Genomic DNA, 25,188 nt, shown 5'->3' on the forward strand with positions numbered 1-25,188 from the left:
TTGGACATGAGCGTTGCTACTACAACCACGGGTCAGGCTCATTGTTTTGTGTCCAGAGCAACGGAAAAGGAGTCAAGGTTATGGCACAGAAAGATGGGGCATATTCATCTAAGGAAAATGAATCACTTAGTGCATAACGACTTGGTCACCGGAGTGAATATTAAAGGTTTTCATCTGGAAGGGGAGTGCATAAGCTGTGTCAGAGGCAAACAGAAGAAAAAGTCTCACCCTACAAAACAAGTCAATTCAGTTTCGAGGCCTTTGGAAAGACTTCACATGGATTTGTTCGGTCCAGTGAATGTTAAGAGTATAACAGGAGATTCCTACTGTTTGGTCGTGACTGATGACTACTCCAGATTTTCGTGGGTCATGTTCTTGAAAACAAAAGACGAAACCTTTGATAGTTTGGTAGTTTTGTTTAAGAAAATTGAGAATCTGTACCAGAGACCGATTTGTAGAATTCGAAGTGACAATGGTACTGAGTTCAAAAACAGTAAGATGGAGGAATACTGTGATGAAAGAGGTATACTGCATGAGTTTAGTGCTCCGTACACTCCTCAGCAAAATGGAGTTGCAGAACGCAAGAACCGGACGCTAATCGAGACAGCCAGAACGATGCTTGCAGATTCCAAGTTACCAATCAATTTCTGGGCTGAAGCTGTTTCTGCTGCATGCTATACTCTCAATAGAGTTCTTACTGTGAAGAAATTCAACAAGACGTGTTTTGAGCTAATCAATAAACGCAAGCCGAATTTGAAGTATCTAGAACCGTTTGGGTCACCCTGTACGGTAATAGAGCCGAATGGCAAGCTTGGTCCGAAGAACTTTGAAGGAATATTTGTTGGATATTCAGGTCCTACACGGCGTGTCTTTGTTCCAAGCGAAAAGCGTATTATTGAAGCAGCAAATGTTGAATGTCAGGGTTATACTATGCCGCCTCAGAATCCTGGTGATTCATGGCGTTTTAATTATGACAAACTTTGGGAATCGTTTGACATGAGAGAAGAATCAGAGGAAGAGGAAGATTTCTTTGATGAGCTGGATATTTTACGAGAATATGAATCGTCGCTCAGGTTTCCAGCAGAGTATTCTAGCAGACCTCAGGAGACTTCAAATGATGATGAAGCAGGTCCTAGTAACGCTGGTGAACATGATGATGAAGTTGCTCCTGGTAATCAGTCGGAGGTGAATGATGATCAAGAAGCTGAAAACATGCCAGTTTTTGACCATGGTGATTCAGATCTTGAGGGGGAGCAGATCCAGTTGTCAAGTCAAACAAACCAAGTTGGTGAACAAGATGCAGAGCAGAATGTTACTAATCTGGAGGGAAATGTAGAAGTTCCAAGCGAAGTGATGCCGCGAACTCTTTCTTATCATCCAGAGGAGTTGATAATAGGAGAATTGCAATCAGGCGTTCGGACGAGACGTCAAATTGACCAGGGCTTAACATGTTTTTATTCTACAGTCGCACCTTTACAAACTGAATTTTCATTAAGTTGTTTTATCTCGCAGGTCGAACCGCGGACTTACAAAGAGGCGCTTACTGAAGACTCTTGGGTCATAGCGATGCAAGAAGAATTAAGTCAGTTTGAGAAGTTAGGTGTGTGGAAGTTGGTTGATTTACCGGACGGTCAAAGAAAAATTAATACAAAATGGGTTTTCAAATGTAAGAGGGACGACAGAGGAGTGGTTGTAAGGAACAAAGCTCGACTCGTTGTTCAGGGCTTTAGTCAACAGGAGGGGATTGATTTTACCGAAGTCTATGCTCCTGTCGCATGACTAGAGGCTATCAGAATTTTCCTAGCATTTGCGTCCTGGAAAAATTTCAAAGTATTTCAGTTAGATGTTAAATCAGCGTTTCTTTATGGGAAGGTCAAAGAGGAGGTTTATGTTGGTCAGCCACCGGGCTTTACTGACCCAATCCACAAGAACAAAGTTTATTTGCTGGACAAAGCGTTGTACGGTCTACATCAGGCGCCGAGAGCCTGGTACGAGACTTTGTCTCAACACCTACTCGCTAACCAGTTCATACGTGGAAAAGTGGATGCCACTCTCTTCACTAAAGTCGTTGATGGTCATCTTCTGATAGTACAGATTTATGTAGACGATATAATTTTTGGGTCGACAAATGAGAAATTATGCAAAGATTTCGAACAGGTGATGAAGCAGAAATTTGAAATGTCTTCAATGGGGGAGATGAAATTCTTTCTGGGATTACAAGTTGAACAACTTCCTGAAGGGATTTTCATTCATCAAACGAAGTACGTGCATGATATTCTGGAGAAATTTGGAATGTCAAGTTCTACTCCAGCTGCTACCCCACTTGCGACAAATCATGGTATTCACCCAGATCTCACCGGAGACAGGGTTGATGAGACACTTTATCGATCCATGATAGGTTCTTTGATGTACCTAACTGCTTCACGTCCTGACATCATGTACCCAACGTGGCTCGCAGCAAGATTTCAGTCTAACCCGAGAGAATCGCACATGATTATTGTGAAGAGGATTTTACGTTACTTGAAAGGAACACCCACATTGGGGTTGTGGTATCCTCGCAAAGGCGATTTTACACTCGAAGGGTTTTCCGATTCAGATTTCGGATGCTGCAAAGTTAATGCGAAATCAACAACTGCAGGATGCCAGTTTTTTGGTCCGAGATTGGTCACTTGGCAGTGTAAGAAACAAACATCTGTGGCGCTATCTACATGTGAAGCAGAGTATGTGTCTGCTAGCAGTTGCTGCTCTCAGATCCTGTGGATACAGCAACAGATGCGCGACTACGGTTTGCAGTTTCTTAACACACCTCTGTTTGTTGATAATGAGGCCGCGATTAATATAACTAAAAATCCAGTACATCACGCTAAAACTAAACATATTGAGATTCGTCATCACTTTATTCGCGATTGCTTCGAGAAAAAGTTGATACGAATTGAGAAAATCCACACTGACGAACAAAAAGCTGATTTGCATACCAAAGCTTTTGATAAAAATCGATTTCAATATTTGTTAAAACTTAATGGTATGAAATTGCTTTCGGTGTCGGATGGGGTTGTGAGCGTTGATGAGAGTACTGTTGAGGATGAAGATGAGAAACAATCTGCGATGGTTTGTCGATTTTTTACGTGTTTTGGTATTTAGGGGGAGATAGATAGTTGTACATATTTTATTTTCAGAAAAATACAAAAACAGTAAAAAATGCAAAAATCCAAAAACATAATAAAATTGAAAAAGAGCTTGTGTATATAGGGAAAATGATAGTACATCAGCTAGACAATTACAGTATGCTAAAGATTTGGAAAGATAAAATGAGTTAAACAGTCTCACTAATGATGTGTCGATAGGTTTCCGTACATTTAGTAGATTTATTCGGGATATAAACCTAAAATTTCAAACTGGTGAAATTCGTGGGGAACACTACTTGGATATATAGGTAACCCCTGAAATCTCGTTTGAAAGGTTTCGTATTCTGATATACTAGGCGGTTATACTCTATGATGTCTGGGGTATTATTCCGGGACTTCTACTGAACGGTGGTTCTGACCTAGTCCCTGGCTAATACTTTCACCCGAAATGCTTGAAACATAGCATAAAGCCCTCAGCTGATTAGACGATAAAATTGATAATCAGTTGTTGTAGCTAAAAGATTCTCTAAAGGGAACACATTGCAAAGTCGAAGCTGATATCTCTCTGCTGAACGGAAGTTCTGACCTGAGATCCCTCAGTTCTCGCATACCCTAATTTATGTACAGACATCATTGTAGTATTTTTGCCTGTAAGACTGAATATTGGGATTCTGGATACGGGAGTATATTCAAGAGGTGGGACACATGAATCGATCTATGTTCTTAAAACACTTAAACAGTATCCTGAATAGATTGAAGTTTGTATGAAAATTCAAGATGGATCAGTATATCGACAATCGAGGTGAATTGTTTAAATCTGAGTATGTAATATAGCTTAACGGTACTTGTAATCTGTCTGAAAAGCTGATATGATTCCCTGACACGCTCGCCAAAAACAAATTTGTAAATAGTTTGTTTTCTGCAATTTAAGTTTTCTGTTATTTCATTTTTTAGTTTAGATCAGCCTAAAATCCAAAAAGATTTTATTTCTGCTTTATTTTAGACAAACTAGAGTGGAAAGTTGATTGTCGGATTCTAGCAAAATGAAGCAGATGCAAGAGATTCTGAGCTGAAGATCGAGGAGAGCTTACATTGTTGGAAAATGTTTTATTTTCAAAGTTTTAAACAAGTTCATTAAGTTGATACTTGTTATTTTTCAGAAAATTGGAAAAATTGTTTTACTAAATCAGTTTGTTTCGCCAACAGATCAACCAGGGTCATTAAATTGAACTTGGTAGATTAATCAAGTATTCAGGGTCATTAATTTGAACTTGAAAACTTGAGTGGATTTCTAAAACTGATTGAAGTTGTGTTTATTGTTTGACAAGATAGAATGTAATGTTATCGGTTGAGTAACAGGTTTGGACAATAGTTCCCAACGGAGACAAATTGCAAAAGCTTGAACCAGATATCTCAAGATTCCAGCATAATGAGAGGGGGAGTCAGTGAGAGGGGGAGTCTGGATCAAGAGCTAATGGGAAGCTTGTAGATAAAGCTAGAAGTCAGTCCAGGAATCTGTGAAGATTGTTTGAGGTGACAGACAGAGTTGGTGAAAAGTCAAAGACTAAAGATTACGGATCTGAAGATGCTAAAAAGACTACGTCAACATCCAAGGGGGAGTCTGTTGATGCACGGAATGTCTGTTGACTACGTCTACATGAAGTCTGAAGTCAAGAATAGTCTATAGAGGGCCAAAGTGTAAATATTGTGTATTATAGACTTAGGACCGCTTATGTGTCAATGTTGTAATGTGAACCGCTTTTGTGTCATGAAGCCTGGACCGCTTTTAGGACATTAGAGTGTGGATCGCTTATGTGACATTGGTGCTGGATCGCTTATTTGGACTGTCACATAAGCGACCCAGGTTGGTTATAATAGGGTTGAGCGGTTCATAATGTGTAGAAGTGTATGTATGTGCTGAGGTGCCGAAACTCTGCTGAAATTTTATTAGAAAGCAATACAAACACAAGGAATTAAAAGGATTAGCTGTTGTTACTTTACTTACGTTGATTCCGCCTTCGTATGTGAAGATGAACTACTTCGACTGACTTTTCGGGTCATAGAACGGTCCAACATCGTCAGATTTTGCAGAAGTATATGACTCCATTTTAATATATTTATGAGAACTAAGGCAAAACAATAAGAATTGCTCCTCTGTTTCACTGAATGAATCTGTTTTGATGAAAAAACTTTTTATTGGCAATGCTATTATATAGTATATGTAACATGCCAAATGTCAGCTTTAAAGGCAATCATTAAATAAACATTTATACTTAAAAACCATGTACATTTAATGATTTAAGAGTAAAAAACGTGTATATGGGAAATGCCTGTTCAGTTATCCTATCAACTATTTTAATGCAAAACCTTTGAAAAATGAGTTTTCATGGGAAAACAAGTAAAATTAAATATGTAGAAAACCAAGGAACAAAATTGAAACCTTCAAAAAAAAGGTTATCATAATTAGGAGATGTCTCTTCATTTACCCTATCAAACATTTTAAACACTATAAAGAATCATTTTTAGTTTACTTGAAAACATCAACACTTCAAATTAAAAAAAAACCTTCATCCTAAAACAAATCGTCCAAAAACACTCACATTCTTCCTAAATGGCAAGGAAAACCTTCTACCACTGGTCAGATACTACTGATCTTAAAATCGAATTTTCGACCTGGTCACTCCAAGAACAGAGAAACGCTGAAGAACTCAACATAAAAGTTGCTATGGTTAGTGATAATTATTATAAACAAACCTGGAGTAGCATTGCACTACTGGATGAAGTTGCCTGCTCTACTCCAACAGAGTTTAAAGAAAAAGTAGAAGAGTTTATTACAAATGTCACACCCCAACCGATGGCGGAATCATCGGGGCATGGCACTGAGGAAACAGATTGTCCAGAAGTTTGCACAACAATTATTAATACTATCCAGTTAAATGATACGTCCCATTCCGTATACCAAATAATACAATATATTATTACAGATAACAACTAGGCAAGTAGTTCTGTTCCGACAACTCAGATTTAAATAAATAACATAAATATTGTTCAAATGCTCCTAAAGACCCAGCCTGACAAGATCTACAGACAACTATGCTCTAGTTGCTTCTTCCTGACAGACAACTATTTGTTGGGGGCCTCTAGAGCTTTATTCTAGCCCCGCTTTCCTAGCAAGCAAACATCTTAAACACCTGTCACATACGTTAAAATACAGTCAATACATAAAATGTAAAGGTGAGCATACAAGTTTGATAATAGCATATAGAGTTCGAAATAGTTTACGCATAACCAGCACGTACACAGAGGAAAACGAAGCATGTTAATTATCGACATGGATCTATCGATACCAATGACTGCGGGTTGACCATCCGAGATGGTTCGCAATACATGATTACCACCGTAATCCATGCAAGTAATTGTCCTTAACAACCCCCATGTGAACGGGTGCTGAGTCCAAACTATAGTACTACGTCGTTAAGGCAGGTAGACAGCATTCCACGTGTAAACACAATCAACAAGTATTCATTTAGTCACGTAATACATGCATATCCGTTAGCGTTCAAATAATTGAGTAGTGTGATCGATTTGTGATTTTGATAAGTAACGTATGTAACACCAAAAGTGCTAAAAGCAAAAAGGGATCGAGTATACTCACAGCGATTGATTTGTGGATTGAAGGGAGCGCTTGAGAGTAGGGTTAGCCTGAACAGTTCGATAGCATACCGATGAAAACACGTAAAATGGGGTACAAGTGTAAGTGGGTCGAACAGCCTGGTCGATCGAACAGCAGGTTCGATCGGACGGGTTGTTCGTTCGGAGAACCTGTCCGTTCGGACAGTCCGTTCGATCGGCCGGTAGGCCCGATCGGCTGGTCTGTTCGAGTGGATTGTTTCTTCCTTTGAATAGGATGTGTTTGTGTGTGAGGATTTGAACTTTTGAAGTTTTCGTTGTAGTATTTGAAAACACTGAAGTGTTCTTACCTGTCAGGTCGATCGATCTAATGGTCTGTTCGATCGGCCGGCTTAATCGATCGGTTAGGAACTTCAGTAGTAGTTCTCAGCAGGATTTCACTTGATCGAATAGCATGCTCGATCGAACAGCATGCTCGATCGGGTGGCATTCCAATACGTCGAATTGAAAATCGATTAAGGGTTGAAGCATAGTATCTCATGATCCAAGGAGTAATGTTGACAAACAGCTGTTCGATCGAACATCACCTTGTTCAATACTATACTTCATGAAATTGTCAAAGTTGTGGGGCCATATGCTAGCCGATCGGCTGGCACGTCCGATCGGTTGGGCTGTTCGTCCGAACAGCCTAACCGTTCGGCCAGCATCCTGACCTGGTCGGCCTGTTCGTCTAACACCTGGCTGTTCTGATTATTTGACGTTATATCGAGGCATTTTGACATCGAGCTGAACCATAACACTTTCGTCCTTACTTGTTTTCCCTGCTCGGACAGGAATCACCCAAATCCGGCCAGTGAACGGTTCGGAACGATAGTTTAACGTTTGACCCGAAATCGGTGAACCTCGTAGTTAGAATCCGAATCTTGAGCCACACAACTGTTAGAATGATTAGTATGTTGGTTCAAGCTCCGTTTCTACTGGTTTTGAAGGCATTGAGTGTAAAAGAGTTGAAAGAAAGTTGGAAATCCTTCTTTCAATCCTTCACATCATGTAAATGTTTAGATCTTTGATAGATCTTAGCTTGTTTATGTGGAAATCGGATAGATCCGAGCTATTCATGGGGGATTGAAGTCAAAACATGATGTTCTTGAGGAACACCATGATGACATCATCCAAGAATGCTTAGATCTTGGTGATTTCACGGTTAGAAATCAAGATTCGAAAGATAGAAAGGTGTAGGAGTGTGTATTGATCAAGGAAGTACAGGATTTAGGATGAAAACTTACCGGAATTGGAAGAAATCTGAGAAAAGAAGGGGAGCACGAGCTGGTCGGCCAGAGCTTTCCAAAAGTGGTAAAGAATGACAATGACAACCCTATTTATAGGCTTCCCAAAGAGGAAAGGGCTGGCCGATCGGCCAGGCATCCCGATCAGACAGCCTGCTCGATCGGACAGTCCGTCCGATCGGCAGGGCTGTTCGATCGGCTGACAGCCTGATCGATCAACAGTCTGGTTCGAGTGTTCGGTGCGACGATTTCTGATATTTCGATTTCGATTGAAGATGATACGAGTACGATAGAGCTTTCCTATTCAAATTACTTTCAGTCCCAACTACTATATCTAACATACAATCATGTATCTTACACCCTATCCTTACGTTACCATCCCTTGTAATTCGATTTCGATTGCATTCGATTTGAGTTTCGAGTTTCGATTCGAGTTTCGATTGATCACCACACAAAACATAAAGTAAACATGCACAAGTAACACATATGGCACACACGCACGTATAACAACAACCAAAGTTCGTATACTTCAAGATTCGAGTTCGATGAAGGTTAGATCGGTTTGATTACTAATTAGTTAACTTTATCGCATTGTTACTTCCTACTATTCACAGTCGTAAATCGGTTCGCGTCAATCAAACATTCGATTACTTCGATTCTTTCTTGATTACAACACTTACTCCACATAATACAACTAAAACGTGAAATAGACTAATTATAGTCAAAGTAGTCAAAGTTGACTTGGACTTTGACTTTGACATTCGAAAACACGGGGTGTTACAGCCTCCCCCTGTTTAGGGAATTTCGTCCCGAAATTAGGCTCGAAGCGGCACAGCACCGTGAATTACCAAATTTGACGCTTCAGATCTTTATTTGAACAACTGCGGGTACTTGGCCTTCATGTCGCTTTCGAGTTCCCAAGTGAACTCCGCGCCTCGTTTGCCTTCCCATCGGACTTTCACGATAGGGATGCGCGAGCGCCTGAGTTGCTTGGTTTGGCGATCCATGATTTCGACAGGCTTTTCCACGAAGTGTAGCGTTTCGTTGTCCTGAAGATCGTCGAGAGGTACAATCAAATCATGATCAGCTAGGCATTTTCGGAGGTTTGACACATGGAAAGTCGGGTGGACGTTACTGAGTTCCTCCGGTAGCTCGAGTCTGTAGGCGACTTTTCCGATCCTTTCCAGAATCTTAAAAGGTCCAACATATCGAGGCACTAGTTTCCCTTTCTTGCCGAATCTGACCACACCGTCCAAGGTGACACCTTTAGGAGTACGTAGTTGCCAACATCAAATTCAAGGGGCTTGCATCTTCTATCGGCATAACTTTTCTGTCTATCCCTGGCTTTCGACAAGTTGTCTCGAATCTGGGGGATTTTGTCAGTCGTTTCTTGTAGTAACTCGGGACCGGTTAATTGCGAGTGACCGATCTCGTGCCACACAATAGGCGAACGACATCTTCTTCCATATAAAGCCTCAGATGGTGCCATTTGTATGCTGGCATGATAGCTGTTGTTGTACGAGAATTCGACTAACGGTAGGTATTTGTTCCAACTACCACCGAAGTCTATGACACACGCGCGGAGCACGTCTTCAAGAGTACGGATCGTCCTTTCAGTCTGTCCGTCAGTTTGAGGATGGAACGCAGTACTCAGGTTAAGCGACGTACCAAGAGCCGCTTGAAACGTTTCCCACAATCACGAAGTAAACCGAGCGTCATGGTCTGAAATGATGTCATGAGGCGTACCATGATTACAAATGATCTCGTCGGTGTAGATTCAGGCTAGTCGTTCTACCTTGTAGTGTTCCCGTATTGGTAAAAAGTGGGCTGATTTGGTCAGACGATCAACTATAACCCAAATGCTGTCGTGACCTGATGGCGTGGGCGGAAGTTTGGTTATGAAATCCATAGCTATACTCTCCCACTTCCATATAGGGATTGGAGGTTGTTCGAGTAGGCCAGAAGGTCGTTGATGTTCAGCCTTAACAGTCGCACAAGTCAGGCAACTTCCCACATAGAGGGCAATATCCTGTTTCATACCCGGCCACCAGTACTTGTAACGAAGATCCTGGTACATTTTATCGGCACCGGGATGAATGGAGTATCGGGATTTGTGAGCTTCGTTCATTATAGTCTTTCGTAAATCGGTCCGCTTAGGGATCCAAATTCGGTCCAGATAATAGAAAATCCCATCGGCTTTACTTACAAGCTGAGCTCCATTGTGATAGATTCTCTTCTTCGTCAAAGTACATTCGTTAAAACAAGCATGCTGGGCTTCGCAGATGAGAGCTTCAAGATTGTACTGGGCTTGGGTATTGCGAATACTGAGCAAATAACTCCGTCTGCTGAGTGCGTCGGCAACAACATTTGCCTTGCCTGGGTGATAACGAATCTCACAGTCATAATCGTTAAGAAGTTCTACCCATCGGCGTTGACGCATGTTAAGTTCTTTCTGATTAAAGATGTGTTGTAAACTCCTGTGATCGGTGAAGATCGTACACTTGGTACCATACAGGTAGCGTCGCCAAATCTTCAATGCAAAAACAACTGCGCCTAGCTCGAGATCGTGGGTTGTATAGTTCTTCTCGTGGATTTTGAGCTGACGAGATGCGTAAGCTATGACTTTGTCCCGTTGCATGAGAACACAGCCAAGACCAAGGTTGGAAGCATCACAGTAGACAATGAAATCGTTTTTTCCGTCCGGCAACGTGAGAACAGGAGCGTCGCAGAGCCTTCGCTTAAGGGTTTGAAAAGCAGATTCTTGTTCGGTTCCCCAAACAAAAGACCTGTCTTTATGGATAAGAGCGGTAAGCGGCACAGCGATCTTAGAGAATCCTTCGATAAATCGTCGATAATAGCCTGCTAGTCCGAGAAAAGAACGAACTTCAGACGGGTTCTTTGGCGTAATCCAGCTTTTAACTGCTTCAATCTTCGCGGGATGGACATGAATACCTTGACTATTCACGATGTGACCCAGAAATTGAACCTCCTCCAACCAGAATTCGCACTTGGAGAACTTGGCATAGAGTTGGTTCCCCTGGAGTAACTCGAGAACCAAACATAGATGTTGCGCGTGTTCGGTTTTCGACTTGGAATAAATCAAGACATCGTCGATGAATACGATGATGAAACGGTCAAGATAAGGCTTACATACACGGTTCATCAGATCCATAAAAACCGCGGGTGCGTTAGTTAGACCAAAAGGCATAACAACGAATTCATAATGGCCATATCGGGTTCGGAAAGCGGTTTTCGGTATATCCTCCTCTTGTATGCGCAACTGATGATAGCCTAAACGTAGATCGATCTTTGAGAAACACGATGTACCTTGTAGCTGATCAAACAAATCATCGATTCGAGGTAGGGGATAACGGTTCTTGATAGTCAGTTTATTCAATTCCCGATAGTCGATGCACATCCTAAACGACCTATCCTTCTTTTTAACGAAAAGGACTGGTGCGCCCCAAGGAGAGGTGCTCGAGCGAATAAAGCCTTTTTCAAGTAACTCCTGGAGTTGGTTTGAGAGTTCCCTCATTTCGGATGGCGCGAGTCGATAAGGGGCTTTAGCAACAGGGTTAGCTCCAGGGATAAGGTCGATACGAAAGTCGATATCACGACTTGGCGGCAGTCCGGGAAGGTCATCAGGGAACACCTGAGGAAATTCACGAACCACTGGGACGTCTTTGACTTCAACTTTCTTTTTCTTTTCCTTCTCCGCTACTACATTGTTGGCCAAGAAAGCTCTGTATTCCTTGCGGAGATACTTGCTAGCTTGGACGCATGACATGAGCTTGAGACCTTTCGAAGCTATTTCACCGTACACACATAATAAATCACCATTCGCGAGCGAGAATCGAATCATCTTTTCAAAGCACACAATTTCAGCATGGTTTTCAAGAAGAAAGTCCATGCCTACTATGACGTCAAAACTTCCGAGTTGCATCGGAATAAGGTCGATTGGGAAGATGTGATTGTTGAGCTCGAGGGTACAATCACGAAGAACAGAGTTGACAGCGACGGTTCTTCCGGTAGCAACTTCGACTTCGAATGACGAGAGGAGATAAGAACGCTTACGACTAAGGAGCTTCTCGAATTCAAACGACACAAAGCAGTTATCGGCTCCAGTATCAAACAAACGTGATGCATAAATACCATTCACAAGGAACGTACCATTAACCACGTTGTTGTCAGCCTGGGCTTGACGGGCGTTGATGTTAAAGGTTCTGGCACGGGCTGCTTGCTGTTGCTGCTGAGGCTGCTGCTGTTGCTGCTGCTGCTGGGGTTCTTGTTTCATAGCCCGGTTCGGGCACATGTTAGCAAAATGGTTAGGATCACCACATGCAAAGCAGACTCGAGCATTGACCGCGGGTGCTTGAGCTGCGGGTTGGCCTTGAGGGGCTGGGAGTAGAGCTTGATGAGCGGCGGCTTGAACTGGGGCTTGACGGGGACCATAGCGACAGTTCGCGGTGAAATGCCCGTAGAGGTTGCAGTGGGCGCAGAAACAATAGGCGATTCCCACCGGGTGATGGTATGAGCATGTCGGGCAGAGCGGGTGGGGACCTGTGTAAGCGCGCTTTGCTGGCGGCGCATTGATCACTGGAGCTTGTCGGTGGTGAGACTGCTGCTGAGCCGGTACGGCTTGCAGAGGGGCAGAAGTTGTTGTCACAGCACAGTTCTTGTTGCTAGAGCTGTTGTTGTTGTGCTTCTACTTGACGACTTGGAGGGTTGAGCAGTGGTGGTGTCGGCGGTCGATGTGGCGGTGGCTTGATGCAGAGACTTGGTATGCTTATCCCAGAAACCAGCTTTCACCCGCTTGTCATTGATCTTGGCGGCAAGAAGGTAGGTCTCTTCAATCGATGATGTCTTGGCGGCATGAACAAAGTCGGCAACACAATCGGGTAGAGCTCGAATGTACTTCTTGATTGCTATCTCTGGCGTCTTGACTTGATCGGGACAGATGATGCTAAGCTGCTTAAAGCGAGCAGTTAAAGCAGCGTTGTCTCCGTCCTTCTGCTTGATATTCCAAAAACCGTCCTCCAGCTTTTGGCGTTCATGGGGAGGGCAGAATTCGTCCATCATGATGGCCTTTAACTCTTCCCAAGTCAGCTCATAAGCTGCATCATTTCCGCGCTTGTTTCGTTCGGCCGTCCACCAGTCTAGAGCTCGGGACTGGAAGACGCCTGTAGCATTGAGGGTGCGGAGATTTTCAGGACAGCCGCTTTTGCACAGGGTGACTTCAACTGAATCGAACCATTGAAACATGGCGGTAGGGCCATCTTCTCCGGTGAATTCTTTGGGTCCGCATGCTTTAAACTGTTTGAAGCTGAAGCCAGTCTTGTTGGTATCTTTAGGAGCATCGATTCGCGACTCCTCAGACGATTTGCTGGCGTTTTCAAAGACATCACTCACAACTTTTGCCACACTCTTGGCAATGATAGCAGCGAGACGCTTGTCTCTCTTCTCTTGGCGAGTAAGTGGGGTTCGGTGACCAGATGACGACATGGTCTGCAACAGACATCGTCGTAGGTCTCAGACACAACAAATCGAATCTCACCTCACACGTCTACTACTTACTAAAGCTTAGAAACACGTCGAAACACGCATCACATAATCATTTAAGCACAAATTCACAGATTCACATAATCACAGAAGCACATAAGCACGTAGGCACGTAGAGCACAGAGACACCTAAGCACAGAAGCACATATACATTTAATCACAGATGCAGTCAGAATACAGAAACCTATCATTCAAAGCTCACGTGTCGTTCGTATATAGTGGTCGCGTATTCGTATAGCATGTCGTGCATAGTATAGCGTATATCGTAGCATAGTATCGCCTAGATTGTAACGATTTGTTAGCGTCTTGAGATAGAAAGGCAACACGAGTCGCGTGTGTCGATCGAAATGATAGTAAAAATCGAATAAAACTCCCAAAAATTAAAACACATAAGCAGGTAAATACACGTAAAACACATAAAATCAATGAACAATCAGAGTAGGCAATAGCGGACTCAGAATCGAAACACACAAAATCGTGAAATGGATTGTCTGCGACTACTAGACATCAACTACCCAAAGCGGTTCGACTATTCACAATAGACTTGTCGTCACTTTCAATGTTCGGGCTTGTATTATTGCCTCGATTCTTAGGAATTCAACACGTATTCCCTAGGTCATACTTCGTGAGTTCAGGTCGTTGGAGTCCGTCGAGGCATTGGTGAGATAAATAAAAATCTCGGAATAACTGCCAAGGTTAGGGTTTCACCCCTGGCTTAGCAATTTCTTCCTTATTTTAGTAAAATTTGAGGAGATTATTCATCAAAATATGGATTTCACTCCTGATTTGGTATAATTCTCCTCGTTCGTTATCGAAAATAATGGGGAAAACATAGATATGTGACAACTGGCACAAAACCGGTAACTTCCGTACATTTTAATTATTATTTAATGACTGCAATTATGAGCTTAAATGTCAACATTGACTGATTAGAAGCTAAGCAAGTGAATTCATGCACGTTGTATACTACAAAATATTGCTTTATGCAAAAACGAGAGCGTTGCGTCAGAAATATTAGTAAACTCACCGGTAAGACACACTGTGTCAACGGAACTGCAGAAAGCAGTCAGACATTAGAATTGAGGCCTAGGTGTAGGTCCTACGACAAAGGTACATTAAAACCCAAAAGTACATATCAGGGTTTAATTTATGGTCGTTACGAAAGCTAAAACACGCACTAAAAGGCACCCGAAACACACTTTAAGTGCAGAACTAATTACGACAAAACTGCGAAACGAACGTTGGTGGCCGCCCGGATAATGTTTAATCCCACAAATATTCTGTTATGATTAAAATTTTATTTTAATCAGGTTCGTGTTGAAAAATAAATTGAAACGCTTAAAAACGTTATTTTTCAAGTTTAAGCGCGTACCGTGAGTTCCTACGCGACACAGTGCTTACACTGCAAAACGCAGACAACGCAGAAAATCTAGGAATATGCTAGGAATATGCTAGGAATATTCCAGGAATATGCCAGGAATATGCTAGGAATATTCCAGGAATATGCTAGGAATATGCTAGGAATATTCCAGGAATATGCCAGGAATATGCTAGGAATATTCCAAGAATATGCCAGGAATATGCTAGGAATATGCCATATGGAATGTCTATAAATACCGTGAGATGGCACATATGAACTTTCACACTTCACAACACCAAACAACTCTCCTCTCTCCCTCTAGAAAGCTCACGGCCAAACATCCCTAATCACCCATCAATTTTTCGAGCCTTGTTCAAGCCATTCCAAGCATACCCAAGCATCAAGGATCACGTATTAGGAGGCTTGGTGCACTCGGAGCACGAAGGACCTTTTTCTCTGGCTTTTATCCACCACATTCGCGTCTAGATTCTTCCCTAGCCTCGAGCTAGTGGTGAGTTACTTAAAACACATTCTTGAACTAATCTAGAGTGGTTAATATGATAGATAACAGTTAAAACTTGGAATCTTGCAATTTGATACATTAAAGTCTACTAAAAGACACTTAAATGATGGATAAAAGCTCACATGATGTGTAAATGTGGTAGTATTTGATTTGTGGGATTATTTAGGCCCGATCTACGTTGTGGTAGCTCGGATCACCGTTTAACCCGACTTTGTTAAGATCATAGATCTTGACATAAGCTTGTTTCGGACGGTACAAGGGTTAAAAGGTGAAACCCTACCACACGAGAAACATGAACTTGTGTAAAAGTATTTTTACTTGTTAAATAGTGTTTAAAACTTGTCGATCTATGTATCTACAAGTGGTATTTTCAAAAGACCAAGCGTCAAAAGGAACCACATGTTCTAAACCGGATCTTACACAAACAAAAGTGATTTTTGTGAACAAACAAGTGTATGGACACTTGCGTAACAAAAGTTTTAACAAAGAAATAATTTTCGTAAAAACCGACTAGAAGTTGTGAAACTTTATATTCTTTGAAAATAAGGTTTTTAAGAAACTAAACTTATTTTTAAAGATAACAAGACTTACTAAATGTGCTAGTAAGTTACTACACAATTTTAGTAAATAACCAAGTTCATGAAATGGAGAAATTAGTGATATTCGTGGATGATTATTGTTGATAAGTGTTGTTGATGATTGTTGACGATTTAAAAGAAAATAAACACATGTTTTGAAAACATGGGAAACCTCCATTTTTAGGGGAAACTCTGCCAAAATTTTTATAAATTTTGATACTTAGAAAAATATAAGTTTTTGAGAAACTTATTCCCTAAAAATGTATTTAAGAGTATTACCAAGGTTTCCCTAATTTTTGGTGATAAGAAATGAGGATTTCTTCAAGAATAAAAATGGATATAAGTATGTATATTTTTGAGAGAAAAATATATATTATTTTATCACCAACTTCTGTGCTAAGTGTATATAGTATGTGTTATACGTGCTAGCGTATTAAGACGTAAAAATACACTAAATACTCATGAGGAGTATAAACATGAAAATACACATACAATATACAAGACACATAATTCGGGTGCAAAGTGCAAAACACAAGATACTTATATTAATTTGCGAAAAATAATATAAGTAAGATACTTAGTAAAAAAAAAAATATGAAATATTTTTTTAACACGACAATACGAATACAAAAGTGAGTGACTGAACTTGTGCGACGCAAGTCTAGTGACTAACGTTAAGAAAACGCGTATAGGTTACGACGTTAAATAAGCAAACCCGGTGAAGTTTACGACGCACAGGAACGCAAAGTTGTGAGTTCATGCTCCCCCTTTTCTCTTAACTGTTTTCAGTTTTATAACTTCGGGGGTGAAATACATGTTACAGATATTTTTTTATGTTTAACAAATGGTATGATAATAAAAAGCACACTTGGTGAGAACGAGTACCAAGTGTGTAGCGATATAAGAATACAAGAAGCGCACTTGGTGAGAACGAGTACCAAGTGTGTTGTGAAATAAGAAAACGAGAAGCGCACTTGGTGAGAACGAGTACCAAGTGTGTTGTGAAATAGGAATATGAGAAGCGCGCTTGGTGAGAAACGAGTACCAAGTAGGATGCGCTATGAAAAATGATGCGAGGAATCGTGTCACGAATAGGGTACAGAAGCACCATTAATCAACAATATACCTAGACCGCAGAACAAAAGGTTAGATCTAACGGGTGCCGGGCAGCCACACTCTCGATGAGGGCGAGTATCGAGTAGTGCTTTTGTGTCTCAGAATATACCAATTAAATGCCTAAGGTTTGGTGACTTCCTATGTCGTGTCACATGTTAATGGCTTTGCAACCCATTAACAATCCTGATACATACAGGAATACTTAATTTACATAAAAACTCATACCATTCTAAAACTTGATGAATACTTGAGTACGTGGGGTACTCAAGAAAAGCATGGATTATACTTGAGTACGTGGGGTACTCTAGAAGAATTTGAATCATACATGAGTACGTGGTGTACACATGAAACTGGATTTTATGAAAACTCGATTTATTCACAAAATATGTTTTCATACAAAGTATACAAAAGTGCAAAACAAAACGGCATGAATTCACACCAACATTATGTTGACGTTTTTCCAAAACTCACATGTATTTCAGGTAACTAGGATGGATGTGCGCGTGGTCTCTCTTATGCTCGTGGATGTCGCTTGTGTTTGTCTTTAAATAAAGTGTAAACCTTTTAAGACAATGTTTTATGTTAACTCGCGTTGTAAACGCTAACTTATGATTTCAAGTTATGGTATTTGAAGTTATTTTCATGAGCATGTAGTATGTTTACCTTTCGTATGCAATGAGAACCTTTCATGATCACACTTCGTGCTTCCGCCGCAGAAAGGGGTGTGACAGATTGGTATCAGAGCTGCGATTGTAGTGAACCAGGATTCCTTCTCGAGTCTAGTCTACAATCACTAGGATCCTATCACGAAAACAATTTTCAAAGAGTTTTCATTGCATAAAACGTCCCGCGACATCCACTACCTGAAACTGACTACACGAGTCTAGAAAAGACACTACGAGACTTAGGGTGCACAGGAGTAGCACTTGTCTTAACTGAGAAATTACTTGCAAATTATGTGTGATAATTAGCATATACTAGATGTAGAATGTCACAGGTATACGTGACTTTACCTGCAACGATGGCCCATCCGAAGGAAGAGATATGAGGATGAAACGAACTGTGCGGACTGTGCAAGGAGTTACGTAATTATGGATGCATACATAATTATGGAATTCAGTGCACAGAAATCACAGCAAGTCTTGTCACATATAGATTCCCTCAGTACAAGCCTACTAAGTACTCTGCTAGAGTAATAATTATTTGATGTTAATTATGTGGTATATACCTGTGAATATATACTACTACTGTCCAGTATGACGACGTCAAAACAAATGCCTAACCCTGCTGTGTTATGTTCTGTCAGAACATGGCACCCAGGAAAGTTGTGAATGCTCGCAATGATGATCAACCTCCTCCTCCCCCACTACCAAAAACTGCTGAAGAGCTGAACGCTCTACTGGAAGAGAGAATCTCTGCTGCTATCGCCCAGTACGAGGCGAACCGTACCCAAGACAGTGGAGGGCCAAGCAGTGCCAGGCGTAACGGACATGGAGATTCGTCCGGTGGAAACGCAGTTCAAGGTAACCTTAGAACAATTTACTAAGCATGAAGAAATTTATGAACGGTCTTTGTTTCATTATTTCTTCGATTGCTCATAAGTGAATTGGTTGGGTTAATTACAGGCTGCACCTTCAAGCAGTTCCTCGACTGCAAACCTATGAACTACGATGGCACTGGAGGAGCAGTAGCCTTTGTGCGTTGGACGGAAAAGACTGAAGCCACAATCCGCATGAGCAAGTGTACCGCAGATCAGCAAGTCACTTTTGCTACTGGGCTGTTTGTCGACGAAGCACTGACATGGTGGAATTTGCAAGTTCAAACGCTGGGCGATGAGGCTGCATACGGCATGACTTGGGATGAATTGAAGGAGAAGATGAGAGAGAAGTATTGCTCTCGTGCCGAACTCCAAAGGTTGGAGACAGAGTTCTGGCACTTGACTATGGTAGGAGCTGACATCACTGGGTATACTCGGAGGTTCCATGATTTGTCTAGGGTGATTCCTTACATGGTGACTCCCGAATTCAAGCGCGTTGAACGCTACATTTGGGGATTGGCCCCAGAATTTCGTGGCATGGTGACGTCGGCCAAACCACAAACAATCACTGAGGCTGTAACTCTGGCTGTCAGTCTTACTGAGGATTGTGTTCGTATGGAGAAGTTATCGTTGAACCCAACAGAGAAGACCGAGACACATGTTGAGTCGTCCGGTGACAAGAAGAGAAAGCATTCGACCCTGAATCAAGTAACTCGCAACAACAAGGGTTCCAACAAGAAACGTGACACCAACCCCTCTAAGGAGTCAAAGACTTCGGCCAAAGGATACCAAGGCACCATGCCTAAGTGCCAAAAATGCAAGTATCATCATGATGGAGCTTGTCGCATTCCAAGGTGCGACAAGTGTGGTAGATTGGGTCATCGAACAGAAGACTGTTGGAGTAAGGGAAAGAATCAAAATGGAAACGGTGCTGGTAACAGGAATGATAACGGGAAAGGGCGAAACCAAGGATGCTTCAAGTGTGGAAGCAACGATCATTTCATGAGAGACTGCCCAAAGAAAGACAATGCTCAGGCTCGAGCATTTGTGATTGGAGCAAGGGACGCACGCGAGGACCCTAACGTGGTCACCGGTACGTTTCTAGTTAACAATCACTATGCATCCATATTATTTGACACTGGTGCCGACTATAGTTTCATGTCTGTGGAATTTAAACGTACGCTCGGAATAGAATCTAGTAGATTAGAAGTCCCATATTCCATAGAATTAGCCAATGGAAAACTTGTTGAATCGGGCGAAGTAGTTAGAGGGTGCACGCTAGAACTTGGTGAACGAAGCTTTAGCATCGACCTCTTACCTATTCAATTGGGTAGCTTCGATGTGGTAGTCGGAATGGACTGGCTGTCCAAGAACAAAGCTGAAGTTATTTGTCATGAGAAGATCATTCGCATCCCTTTGGCGAATGATGAAACTCTCATCGTGCATGGAGAAAAACGAGACGCGCCTCTTCGAATCATCAGTTGCATGAAGGCACAGAAATGCTTAAGGAAAGGATGTGTTGCCTTCCTAGCACACGTTATAGATAAGAAGGCTGAGGAACCGAAACTCGAAGATATTCCTGTGGTGAAGGAATTTCCTGATGTGTTCCCTGAGGATCTGCCAGGACTACCTCCGCAACGACAAGTCGAATTCCGTATAGACTTGGTTCCGGGAGCTGCTCCTGTAGCCAAGGCACCGTATAGACTTGCGCCATCCGAAATGCAAGAACTATCTACACAACTCCAGGAGTTGTTGGATAAAGGATTCATAAGGCCAAGCTTCTCGCCATGGGGAGCTCCAGTTTTGTTCGTGAAGAAAAAGGATGGAACCATGCGGATGTGTATCGATTATAGGGAACTGAACAAACTAACGATCAAGAATCGGTACCCACTACCGAGGATTGACGACTTGTTTGACCAGTTACAAGGGTCAAGCTATTATTCCAAGATCGACCTTCGGTCTGGATACCACCAGCTGAGAATCCAAGAGGAGAGCGTACCAAAGACTGCATTCAGAACACGCTATGGGCATTACGAGTTTCTTGTGATGCCATTCGGGCTGACGAATGCACCAGCGGTCTTTATGGATCTGATGAACCGCGTATGTAAACCATATCTCGATAAATTCGTGATTGTATTTATCGATGATATCCTGATTTACTCTCGGACGAAAGAAGAGCACGAGCAACACCTCAGAACCATCTTGGAACTACTGAAAAAGGAAAAACTTTATGCAAAGTTCTCGAAATGCGAATTCTGGATTCGCGAAGTACAATTTCTTGGTCACGTTGTGAATGAGAAGGGCATTCATGTAGACCCGTCCAAGATAGAAGCAATAAAGAATTGGGAAGCTCCCAAAACCCCAACTGAGGTTCGCCAATTTTTGGGCTTAGCGGGCTACTATCGGAGATTCATCGAGAATTTCTCCAAAATAGCTCAGCCGCTAACTGCCCTTACTCAGAAAGACAAGAAGTATGACTGGGGTGTTAAACAAGAGGAAGCTTTTCAGCTACTCAAAAACAAGCTATGCGATGCACCAATATTGTCACTGCCCGAAGGCACGGAAGACTTCGTGGTATACTGCGACGCCTCGCGACAAGGACTGGGATGCGTGCTCATGCAACGCCAAAAGGTCATCGCTTACGCTTCAAGGCAACTGAAGGTGCATGAAAGAAACTATACCACTCATGACCTAGAGCTGGGCGCAGTGGTATTCGCTTTGAAAATCTGGCGACACTATCTATATGGTACTCGATGCACAATCTTCACAGATCACAGAAGCCTGCAACACATATTTAATCAGAAGGAATTGAATATGCGCCAGCGGCGATGGGTCGAGCTGCTAAATGATTACGACTGTGAGATTAAGTACCACCCAGGAAAGGCAAACGTTGTAGCAGACGCATTAAGTCGAAAAGAAAGGGTTAAGACCCTAAGAGTTCGAGCGTTAGAAATGACCATTCGAACGAACCTCACTGCACGCATTCGTGATGCACAACAAGAAGCTCTTAAAGGAGAGAACCGTAAAGCTGAATACCTCCGAGGTGCATTGAAGTACATGGCACCAAATGAAGAGGGAGCCTTATACTTCAAGAAGCGTATTTGGGTTCCACTCTATGGTGGCATACGAGAAGTCATCCTTAATGAAGCCCACAAATCGAGATATTCGATCCACCCAGGATCGGACAAGATGTATCAAGACTTGAAAGAGTACTATTGGTGGCCGAGACTCAAAGGCGATGTTGCTGTCTATGTTGGAAAATGCCTAACCTGTGCTAAGGTTAAGGCCGAATATCAAAAACCGTCCGGCCTACTACAACAACCAGAGATTCCCGTGTGGAAGTGGGAACAAATCTCGATGGACTTCATAACGAAATTACCCAGGACCCCAAGGGGGCACGACATGATATGGGTAATAGTTGATCGGTTGACGAAATCTGCGCATTTCCTGCCAATCCGAGAGAAGGATAGCACTGGAAAGCTTGCAGAAATATACTTAAGAGAAATTGTGGCACGTCATGGAGTGCCTATCTCAATCATTTCAGACAGAGATGGACGCTTTGTCTCAAGAATCTGGCAATCATTTCAGGAAGCCTTTGGATCTCAGTTAGATCTAAGCACGGCATTCCATCCGCAAACAGACGGCCAGAGCGAACGGACTATACAAACGTTAGAAGATATGCTTCGCGCATGTGTCATGGATCTAGGCGGCAGCTGGGATACTCACCTACCCTTAGTTGAGTTTTCCTACAATAACAGTTATCATACAAGCATAAAGGCCGCGCCGTTCGAAGCTCTGTATGGCCGCAAGTGTCGATCGCCCTTATGTTGGGCAGATGCCGGAGATAAACGTATGGTTGGTCCTGAACTTGTTCAAGAGACAACCGACAAGATTGCGCAGATCCGAGAACGCATTAAGGCGGCTCGAGATCGACAAAAGAGCTACGCTGATCCGAAAAGAAAACCAGTAGAATTCGAGGTGGGAGACAAAGTGTTGTTAAAAGTCTCACCTTGGAAGGGCGTAGTCAGATTTGGAAAGCGTGGAAAGCTGAACCCACGATACATCGGACCATTCAGAATCTTGAGAAGAATTGGTACCGTGGCGTACAAGTTGGAGTTACCGGAAGAACTTAATGGAGTACATGATACGTTTCATGTATCCAACCTGAAGAAGAGTCCAACACAAGAAAACGTGATCATCCCGGTGGATGAAGTGCATATTGATGAAGCCCTCCGATTTACAGAACAACCCGTTGAGGTTACTGACTGGAAAGTCAACAAGACTAGGAGGAGCAGTGTGAAACTTGTCAAAGTACGTTGGAGCTCTAAGCACGGACCCGAGTATACATGGGAACGCGAAGACCAGTTCAAAGAAAAGTATCCCCACCTATTCAAGAAGACTCCTGCGAGAGTTAGTTCAACCTGAATTTCGGGACGAAATTCTTTTAACGGGGGGAGACTGTGACAACTGGCACAAAACCGGTAACTTTCGTACATTTTAATTATTATTTAATGACTGCAATTATGAGCTTAAATGTCAACATTGACTGATTAGAAGCTAAGCAAGTGAATTCATGCACGTTGTATACTACAAAATATTGCTTTATGCAAAAACGAGAGCGTTGCGTCAGAAATATTAGTAAACTCACCGGTAAGACACACTGTGTCAACGGAACTGCAGAAAGCAGTCAGACATTAGAATTGAGGCCTAGGTGTAGGTCCTACGACAAAGGTACATTAAAACCCAAAAGTACATATCAGGGTTTAATTTATGGTCGTTACGAAAGCTAAAACACGCACTAAAAGGCACCCGAAACACACTTTAAGTGCAGAACTAATTACGACAAAACTGCGAAACGAACGTTGGTGGCCGCCCGGATAATGTTTAATCCCACAAATATTCTGTTATGATTAAAATTTTATTTTAATCAGGTTCGTGTTGAAAAATAAATTGAAACGCTTAAAAACGTTATTTTTCAAGTTTAAGCGCGTACCGTGAGTTCCTACGCGACACAGTGCTTACACTGCAAAACGCAGACAACGCAGAAAATCTAGGAATATGCTAGGAATATGCTAGGAATATTCCAGGAATATGCCAGGAATATGCTAGGAATATTCCAGGAATATGCCAGGAATATGCTAGGAATATTCCAGGAATATGCTAGGAATATGCTAGGAATATTCCAGGAATATGCTAGGAATATGCTAGGAATATTCCAGGAATATGCTAGGAATATGCTAGGAATATTCCAGGAATATGCCAGGAATATGCTAGGAATATTCCAGGAATATGCTAGGAATATGCTAGGAATATTCCAGGAATATGCCAGGAATATGCTAGGAATATTCCAAGAATATGCCAGGAATATGCTAGGAATATGCCATATGGAATGTCTATAAATACCGTGAGATGGCACATATGAACTTTCACACTTCACAACACCAAACAACTCTCCTCTCTCCCTCTAGAAAGCTCACGGCCAAACATCCCTAATCACCCATCAATTTTTCGAGCCTTGTTCAAGCCATTCCAAGCATACCCAAGCATCAAGGATCACGTATTAGGAGGCTTGGTGCACTCGGAGCACGAAGGACCTTTTTCTCTGGCTTTTATCCACCACATTCGCGTCTAGATTCTTCCCTAGCCTCGAGCTAGTGGTGAGTTACTTAAAACACATTCTTGAACTAATCTAGAGTGGTTAATATGATAGATAACAGTTAAAACTTGGAATCTTGCAATTTGATACATTAAAGTCTACTAAAAGACACTTAAATGATGGATAAAAGCTCACATGATGTGTAAATGTGGTAGTATTTGATTTGTGGGATTATTTAGGCCCGATCTACGTTGTGGTAGCTCGGATCACCGTTTAACCCGACTTTGTTAAGATCATAGATCTTGACATAAGCTTGTTTCGGACGGTACAAGGGTTAAAAGGTGAAACCCTACCACACGAGAAACATGAACTTGTGTAAAAGTATTTTTACTTGTTAAATAGTGTTTAAAACTTGCCGATCTATGTATCTACAAGTGGTATTTTCAAAAGACCAAGCGTCAAAAGGAACCACATGTTCTAAACCGGATCTTACACAAACAAAAGTGATTTTTGTGAACAAACAAGTGTATGGACACTTGCGTAACAAAAGTTTTAACAAAGAAATAATTTTCGTAAAAACCGACTAGAAGTTGTGAAATTTATATTCTTTGAAAATAAGGTTTTTAAGAAACTAAACTTATTTTTAAAGATAACAAGACTTACTAAATGTGCTAGTAAGTTACTACACAATTTTAGTAAATAACCAAGTTCATGAAATGGAGAAATTAGTGATATTCGTGGATGATTATTGTTGATAAGTGTTGTTGATGATTGTTGACGATTTAAAAGAAAATAAACACATGTTTTGAAAACATGGGAAACCTCCATTTTTAGGGGAAACTCTGCCAAAATTTTTATAAATTTTGATACTTAGAAAA

This window comes from Helianthus annuus, chromosome 17 (assembly GCF_002127325.2).
Source record: "Helianthus annuus cultivar XRQ/B chromosome 17, HanXRQr2.0-SUNRISE, whole genome shotgun sequence".
NCBI lineage: Eukaryota > Viridiplantae > Streptophyta > Magnoliopsida > Asterales > Asteraceae > Helianthus > Helianthus annuus.